Raw genomic sequence first — 8600 nt, forward strand, 5'->3', positions numbered from 1 at the left:
CTTTCAAAACAGTTATGAGTAGGTGTCATAACTCCTATATTGCAGACGATGGAGTTGTAGGCCTGAGGAGCCAGGTACTGGCTCAGATGTTCCACAATTACACATGGTGGGTGTGGGATTTCACCAAAGCCAGCCTTTCTTCACCGTCCAGCATCACATCAGTGCTGCCTACCACACACACTTACAGCACAGCTCTCTGCTTTTCAGACAGTGATTTTCCAAGGCCTTGTGTTGTTTGAAGTGACCCCATCGCCTTCAAACATTTCTTCTGAGCTTGTGTGTTAGTTCTTTCTCTTTCCAGCACTTTCTGGAACATCTTCACTTCTCCACCTTTCTCAGTACAGCACAGGCAGAGCATGCTGTCTCTTTTCTTTTTTGTAATACTAAGGGTAGATCTTGGGGCCTTGTGCACACTAGGTGAGGACTGTACCACTGAGCTACACTCCACGTAATAAATGTTGTCTTAAGAGTAACGAAAGTTCTCAAATGTCCACGTTTCAGCATCACAACTGAACAGCACCTCTGAGGTTCTCCACACAGAGCTTGGGCTACCTCTATTTTGATAATTACCTTCTTCTCAAGGAAGCATTCAAGAAGGAAACTGAAGCAATGTGGGCAGGAGAACAGAGACAAGTCATCTGGGGTAATTATAGAGTCTGATGTGTCACGATGTGGTCTGCCTGACAGAATCCCATTCCATGAAGCACTTTAAAGCAATAGCTTAAGATGCTCATCGAATATTATAACTCAAAGCTAATCCATCACAGGGACCAAGGCTCACATCTTTAGCCACTTGTGAAGTTTCTCTGAGTGCCAGCATCCCAAGCTAATGATTACCACAAACAGGCTGCCTGCAAGAAAAATTTCACAAATAGGATTACTGTGTTTTTCAGGAGTTAATGTGCAAAGGGGCTGGGAGATATTGCAGCCATCTCTCAGGAGAGGTTAAAGTGACAGGAGCTGAGCTGCAGCCATCTCTCAGGACAGGGGTTAAAGTGACAGAACCTGAACTGACTTCACAGTCTCTCCATCATCAAGTGTTTTTATAAAGTTTAGATTCCTCTAGGCTGTGGGCTTATTTATGGGTCCATCCTGTGTTTATTGAATTTTTTGCTTTGGGTTTTGTTTCCAGCCTGGCCTTCATTTACTGGGCATTGGCAAAGGGACCACTCGATTCAGACAGTGTCCCCACCCTCCCTTCCACCTCCAAAGAAACAAGAGACCAAGTGAAAGTAAAATAGGAAGATGGAAGGGTTTGAGACAGCGATGTTCTTTCTACATACTGAGGTTCTTGATTTCCAGTAAGCAAGAAAGGACATCAAATCAGCAGCAATTGAGCGCCAAGAGGCATCATTATCTTGTCAGAGGCATTAAATGCTGAAGTGAAATTCCAAATACCTACTCGGCATGCAAGGCAGTGCATTCCGATCCCATCCTGTCTTCTCAGCCCTCCTCTCTGATCCACATTAAAAAAAAAAAACTTTGATTTGATATAATGAAAATTCGTTTCTATTGAATTAGTTCCTGTGTGCCAAGCCCTTTGTGCAAAGTCCTTTGCATGGATTATCTTAAATTACACCCTATTGTAAATGAGCAAACAAAGCCAGAGAGCAGCCTGCAGGGTGTCACACAGCTTCCTAGTGCACCCAGGACAGTGACACCCCAGAGACTAAGCTCCTTACTCTGACATCTGACTCCCCAAGCCACCTATGACACAAATCTTTCTCCTTCACTCACCCAATTTAGACTGACCTTCAAAGTTCTGCTCATACTCCACTGTCTGTGGTCCTTTCTCTGACTATTACAAAGCCATTGTGATCTCTCTGTCTCTCTGTCTCTCTGTCTCTGTCTCTGTCTCTGTTTCTCTCTCCCTCCCTCTCTCTCTCTCTCTCTCTCTCTCTCTCTCTCTCTCTCTCTCTCTCTCTCTCTCTTGCCAGCCTCCTACGGTCTCTTAGAGTCACCACATTCACCCTGGTGATTGCACTCACCTTTCTCTGATATGAGACGGTGGAGGAATTGCTCTTGAACTACAGTCTCAGGTGCCAAACCCACTTTTGGCACATTCCAATGATGTGGTTGGCTATTCATTTAACCAGATAAGCTCTGGAGTTTCCATAGTGAGCAATCACAGGCCTGGTCTCCACCATGAGCACCAGATTGAACCCTGGACCAGTGGCCTCATCTTTCTGAGCTTTGGTTCCCTCTTCTGTAGAATAGGGACAAAACTGACCATCTCGTGTGTTGAATTTACCCTAAAGTATGTAAGTGCCTGGCACATAAAAGGTGCTTGACAATGGGAAATGCTATAACTGCTGCCATGTCATGGGTTTTCTTAGTCACATTTCCCTAACAGGGTTCTACATATTGCAGTAATGAGGAATCACTCCTTGTAGCATCTCTTCTAAGAACAGGATTCAGAGTTTACCAGGAACTGGCTGCCTGGGCTGATTAAGCTCATGTTTACGTAAACACAAGAACCCACCCCTTCCCTCTTTCCCCTTCTCCCTCCATCCCTCCCTTCCTCACTCCCTCTCCAAATGCCAAAATTCTGGTCTAGTGAGTCAGAAAAGCCTCTCACCAAGGAGGTCTCACTGGTGGGGTTTCTGTGGCTTCTACTACACAGCCCATCAGGAGCTTTCACTTGCAGAGTGCATCTTCCTTTCCTCCTGAGGCAAGCTGACCTAGAGCCCAAGTCCTAGAGCTTAGTCTGGCCCATCAGCATTCCCTGACAACTTCTGTGCTGTGAGCTCCCCAAACCACCCCTTAGTTGATGTTACCTAAACTCTAAGAGGAGTTCTCACCCCCACCCCGAAAACCAACCAATTCTTTCATATTGTTAACCTCTCAGCCTCCCTTAAAGTCACCCTGCCACATAGATGTAACTGTCCCTTCCATCTAGGCTAGAAGGCCTAGGGCACAAGAGCGTAGGTGTTTGGGTGCCTGGATCAGGACTTCAGCGGCAAGTGCTCCCCTCACTCATGAGACAAAGTTGCCCACAACCATCCCTGAGCTGGACCTCTCACAGCACATGGGCTCCCTAAAGAAAAAAAAAAGAGAGAGAGACAATGTTCTTGTCAAATTCATGCTCACTACAAGCATACTCTGTTACTGACTCATATGGACACAGACTTTGCACTGTACTTAGCAAAGGAGGCTCAAGACACCACCTTTCTTTCCTTAGTGACCCAGCCTTCTTTTCCAGGACTGCTCTCTACAGGACACTTGAGTGGCTTGCCACCTCCCAGACACACTGTGCTGTTTCTCACCCATAGATCTTGTCATTTGCTCTTTTTGTCTCCCTGGCCAATTCCCTCTCCATTCAAGGTAAGTTCACACATGACATCATGCTCAGTCAGCCAGGAAATGTTAACCACTCCTCTCTTTCTGCCATGCTGCCCTGTCCCTGTCCCTACATAATGGCTCCTACCATTCCATCAGATATTTATACAGGCAAAGGAAGGGGAGAATAAATCAGACTCCTGGCACCTACCTAACACAGATGGACAGGGACAATTCACTGTTTAGTTTGTTAATTGCTTTTCATGATTGGTGAGAAGAAAATTGAAGGCGAGAATAGCTGCTTGTTCTTCTCCATCCCCTCTTCCTCTGCCTCTTTTCTTCTTCCTCTGCCTCTTTTCTTCTTCTTCTCCTTCTCGTTCTTCTTCTTCCTTTCTCTGCCTCCTCCTTCTTTCTCTTCTGCTTCTTCCTCTCTTCCTCTTTTCAACATCATGACATCCAAAATGTCTGTTTCTTTGTGAGCACCCAAAGTCTGTTTGTAAATTTAAATTCAACCTACAAGCACCCAAACTCTGAGTGCCCAATGACTGCTGTGAAAGTGTCCAAGCTGCAAAGACTTCCTGTCGGGAGGCCAGGCACAGAGGGTTTCCTGTGCTTTTATCCTTCAATGGCGGACAGGAGGTCTACAGTTAGGGCCCTGTGGAAACAATGAGCAGGTGGAGTGGAGGAAGGAAGAGGACACAGAGGGGAGGGGGGAGGGAAGAAGAAGAGGAGGAAAGGGGAGAGGGAGGAGGAGGAAGAGGAGGAGGAGGAAGGCAGAGGGTACTTCCCTGGCTGAAGTAAGCAAACTTGAACTACAAGAAAAGCGAAGAGATAGGAAAGGCCTGCGCTATCTTCTGCTGTTTTCATCCAAGCTACCTTGCACTACACTCTCCCAGCTAGATCAGCAGAGGTGTAATTCACAAGTGCAGACTTCGTCATCCTGAACGTGTTTTAGGTGATAAGTTGTTTTAATCAGCCCGGCTTGTTCTCTCCGTGCCCATGGCTGGTACAGTCGGAAGCGAGAAGGTTTAGTCCAATTCCTCCCTCTATCTGGTTGATATATTGAGCCTCTCTTCCAGATTTTTCTCTTGAGAGCATCCCTCCTTTATTACTCTTCTCTTCAGTTCTTATAATGAGAGTTTTGCAAAGCATGAATCCTGTTTTTAATTCCTAATCTAAAAGGATTTGTAAGCTATGGCTGATTTTTAAGCAAAACATTGTCATCTTCCAGGAAGATTATCACACAAAATATAGAGATGAAAGGTCTTTGAAATCATGGTGAGGACTGCTGTCAAGGATGGCCAAGGCTTCTTCTTACCTCTGAGAAGTTTCTGAAGGAGAGTGAACGGAAGCTGCCAGTGGTAATGAGCCTTCCTTCACCTGCTTTGTGGGTCCCTGTCTTTCTCTATGGAGAGACTGAATCCATGCCCGGGTTGAGAGGTGCTATCAGTACAGGATGAAGTTTCACCATTATTAGTAGGAATATTCATCACACAGAGTGAGAATATATTCACCAGCTGCTTTGCTCCACCCATAGCCACTAGAAAGTAAAAGGTGTCACTTTCCCAGGCTTGTGTTTCCTCCCTTTTTGTAACTGGTATAAGCATGTATGCATGTTTGCGTGGGTGTCACATGTGCATGTGGGTGAGAATGTGTGCATGTGTATGCACATGCATGTGGAGGCCAGAAGACAAGCTCAGGTGTCGTTCTCAGCAGTATCATCCATGTCCTTTGAAAGAAGGTCCCTCACTGGCCTGGAGTTCGCCAGATAAACTAAATTGAATGGTCAGAAAGCCCCAGGGTCCCATCGTCTCCACCTTCCCAACTCTGAGGTTGTGATGCACTTCACCAAAGCCTGATACTTTGATGTGGATTCTGGAACATGAACACATTCCATCATGCTCGCAGTGTGTGCTCCACCAGCAGAGCCTTCCCCACAGACCACAAGTCATCCCTTCTTCCTTTATGAGCCATTCCATAATTTCTCCCTTATTCATTTTTGGATGCCACACATAACTTTTAGCAAATAAGGACACAGAAATGCTGCAGAAGGGTGGCTGCAAAGCTGCAGACATCAACTGCAGAAGCCAAATGTATGAACACAGAGTGCCTAGCTCAGTGGTGAGACAGCCTTTCAACAGAGTCACCTCAGTCACTCTGGGGAACAGAGACCAGAAACAAGGGTGGACCAGTGGCTAAGCAGCTCAGAGTGCTGGTTCTTGGAAAGGACTTGGGTTTGGTCCCCAAAACCCACATGGTAGTCCACAACCATCTGTAACTCCAGTTCCAAGGGGTCTGGCACCCTCTTCTGACCTCCTTGGGCACCAGGCATGCACATGGTACATATCAATACATGCAAGGAAAACACACACGCACATAAAATAAAAAGCATCTAATGATGATGAAAGGGCTCTGAAACCTCACCACGAACCCCAAGGTGCTGGGCTGGAAATTAGCTCAGATGTAAAGCGTTTGTTTGACAAGCACAAACATCTGAATTAAATCCACAGAAACTACATTTTTAAAAAGCCAAGGATTGGAGCATATACTTCAATCCCAGTACTGGTAAAGTGGAGACAGGTGATCCATGGTGCTCCTCTCTGACTCATCAGGCTGGTCTAGCTGGCAAAATCTAGGCCACTGAGAGACTCTAGCTCAAAAAAAAAAAAAAAAAAAAAAAAAGAAAACAATCAAAGGCAGATGGTGCCTGGAAAATGATAGCTGAGGTTCTATACACACACACACACACACACACACACACACACACACACACACACACACACAAATGTGCACATATACACAGAGAGAGAGACAGAGATAGAGACAGAGACAGAGACAGAGGATGAGAAGGCAGAGGACGGAGGCTCATGCTCACTGTGGCACCCCCTCTCTGCCTCCGCATAAGCACATCAGTGTCCAAAGCTTGCGAGCAATGGCAGACACAGAAGTTTCCTGTTGTTTATCTAATGATTGTCCCCAAAACAATCATCCACGACTGCCAATAGTCCATGGATTGTCCTGCACAGAGGTGAGAGGGGAAAAACAGAGCAGAAATGGTCACCAGGCTCAGCACAACTTCTGAAGACAAAGAGCTTTGAACATGGGGACCATAGCTGAGTAAACATCTCATCTATAGCAAGGACTCTCCAGGAGGCACCGCCACACGGCCTGGGAGCAAACTTCAGTTGTCACTTGGCCAGCTAGGGCTTGCTTAGCTATAAGGAATGGAAAATCCAGGTGAAGATGTTTTAAATGTTTACAGTGACATTTCTCACATTAAAAGCAACAGACCTAAACTTACAGATGCAACTTAGGTCCAGGAACTCAAACAAAAACACAAGAAATGTGTCTTTCTCCAGTGGCTCCCATAAGAGCCAACAGAGAGAAGGTGCAAGTCACAAGTGCCAAGCACAGAACGCATAACTGACCTGAGACAGAGGAATAGTTCCTCCCGTTGACTTCTACAAGAATCCTAACACTGAGCCTTATTGGCCTAGTTTTGAAACACTGAGCCATTCACAAGTCTCCTTCACATGTCAGAAGAAGAAGTAGTAGGGCAGGCAGGGCAGAGCAGGGCGAGTGGATGTGAAGGCAAATCTATGCATCCACCTCACAGACACTTAGCGTTTCTCAGGCTCTTTCAGCATCCTAGACACAGCCGGGAATCTGCCTTCAATACGGTATTGGTGGTTTCTGAGCACACAGAAAGAAGGACTATAAGAGCTAGAGATGGCCCAGTGGATAAAGCGTTTGTCATGCAAGCATGAGGACCAGAGTTCAAATCCCTAAAGGCTATGTACAGCTAAGGACAGTAACATGTATCTGTGAATCCAGTGTCCCCAAAATGAGAAGAGGCACAGAGACAGAAGAATCCCTGGGGGCTCCCAGGCCAATGAACCCAGAGAAAACAGCAGCAACAATACAACAGAGAGACTGTTTCAGATAAGGAAAAGGAGGCTCTTGCACATACACACACATGTGCACACACCCTTGCACACCATCACACATCTTCACAGTGTCGCTCCAAGAACAGAGAATAACTGACTCCAAGAGAGATGGGACTCGTGTTTCCTAACCATAGGGTAGAGACATTTTTAGGGACAAAGGTTATTAACAGTAAACATTTCACAGAAATAAGAGGTTTTTTTTAAAAAAAAAATCTGTATTTATAGATGATACAGAAACCTAAAAAGAATTATGAGTGAAACTATAAATATGAATATCATTTAATATAATGTTTGAATATAAAATTAATATAAATGTCAACTTTCAAGCTCCCCCCTCCTGCTCCCAGCCCACCCTTCTCTACAGAGCTGCAGGTGCCGAGGCTGGAGTTCCCCTTGTGGCTGAGGGGACACCTTCAGGACCTTCTCACTTCGTCCGGCTGGCCACCTGCCTGAGTCTTGCTGCTGTGACTGCCCCTGTGCAGTCATCCTTCACACCAGGGCCAGCTACTGGACATAGCTCTCAGTTTCTCTAAGAGGAACAGAACCAGTCTCCCAGTGTAGCTTCAGGGACATCGGCCCAAAGAGACCCCTCCTGAGAGGTCTGCTTCTCATAGCTGCCCACCCACTGAGAACAGGGATCCAGCAAAGTGGCAGGCTCTAGGGCCCCTCTCCAGGCTTCCAGACTGAATGACTACAATTCTGGTCCATTTGCTACCCAGCCCTGGGGGTGGCGGTCATTTCCTGAAGTCTTTTTTTCCTTCTATGATATCCTCATATTCTCCGTTCATCTCTACAGTTTCCATTTTACATCCTTTCAGCAATCAACAGTTCCATTCAGTGATCTCTGCTGAAATAACTGGTGATGTTTCTGTCATTTCACAGGGCTGTTTGACACACATGCAAAAAACCAAAGATGTCATGTATACAAAGTAACCAATTAGAAGGTAACAAAAACATTTTTAATATATTTTATTAATTTATTCATATTACATCTCAATGGTTATCTCATCCCTTGTATCCTCCCATTCCTCCCTCCCTCCCATTTTCCCCTTACTCCCCTCCCCTATGACTGTGACTGAGGGGGGACCTCTCCCCCTGTGTATGCTCATAGGGTATCAAGTCTCTTCTTCACAGCTGAGTGGAGAGTGAGGTCTCTGACTTTCACACGAACCCTGGTATCCCATATTTGACCACATCCCCTGGATGGGGAGGCCTGGTGGCACTCAGAGGAAGGTTAGCAAGCTACCAAGAAGAGACTTTGATACCCTATACAAACATTTTTATTAATTAAATTTACTTATTTATTCACTTTACGTCTTGAATGTGGCCCCTCCCTCCTTTCCTCCCAGTCCCACACTCTCACATTCCTCCTCC

General features: G+C 45.9%; 1 long non-coding RNA gene across 1 annotated transcript; it reads left to right on the forward strand.

Moving 5' to 3' along the window:
• Nucleotides 1–3287: 3287 nt before the first annotated feature.
• On the forward strand, nucleotides 3288–8373 carry LOC311592889. Its single transcript, XR_014777534.1, has 3 exons — nucleotides 3288–3324; nucleotides 8109–8170; nucleotides 8361–8373. It is a non-coding gene; the product is annotated as an uncharacterized lncRNA (long non-coding RNA).
• The last annotated feature ends 227 nt before the right edge of the window (nucleotides 8374–8600 follow it).

Source organism: Acomys minous (genome assembly GCF_964271855.1).
Source record: "Acomys minous genome assembly, chromosome: 2".
NCBI classification, from domain to species: Eukaryota; Metazoa; Chordata; class Mammalia; order Rodentia; family Muridae; genus Acomys; species Acomys minous.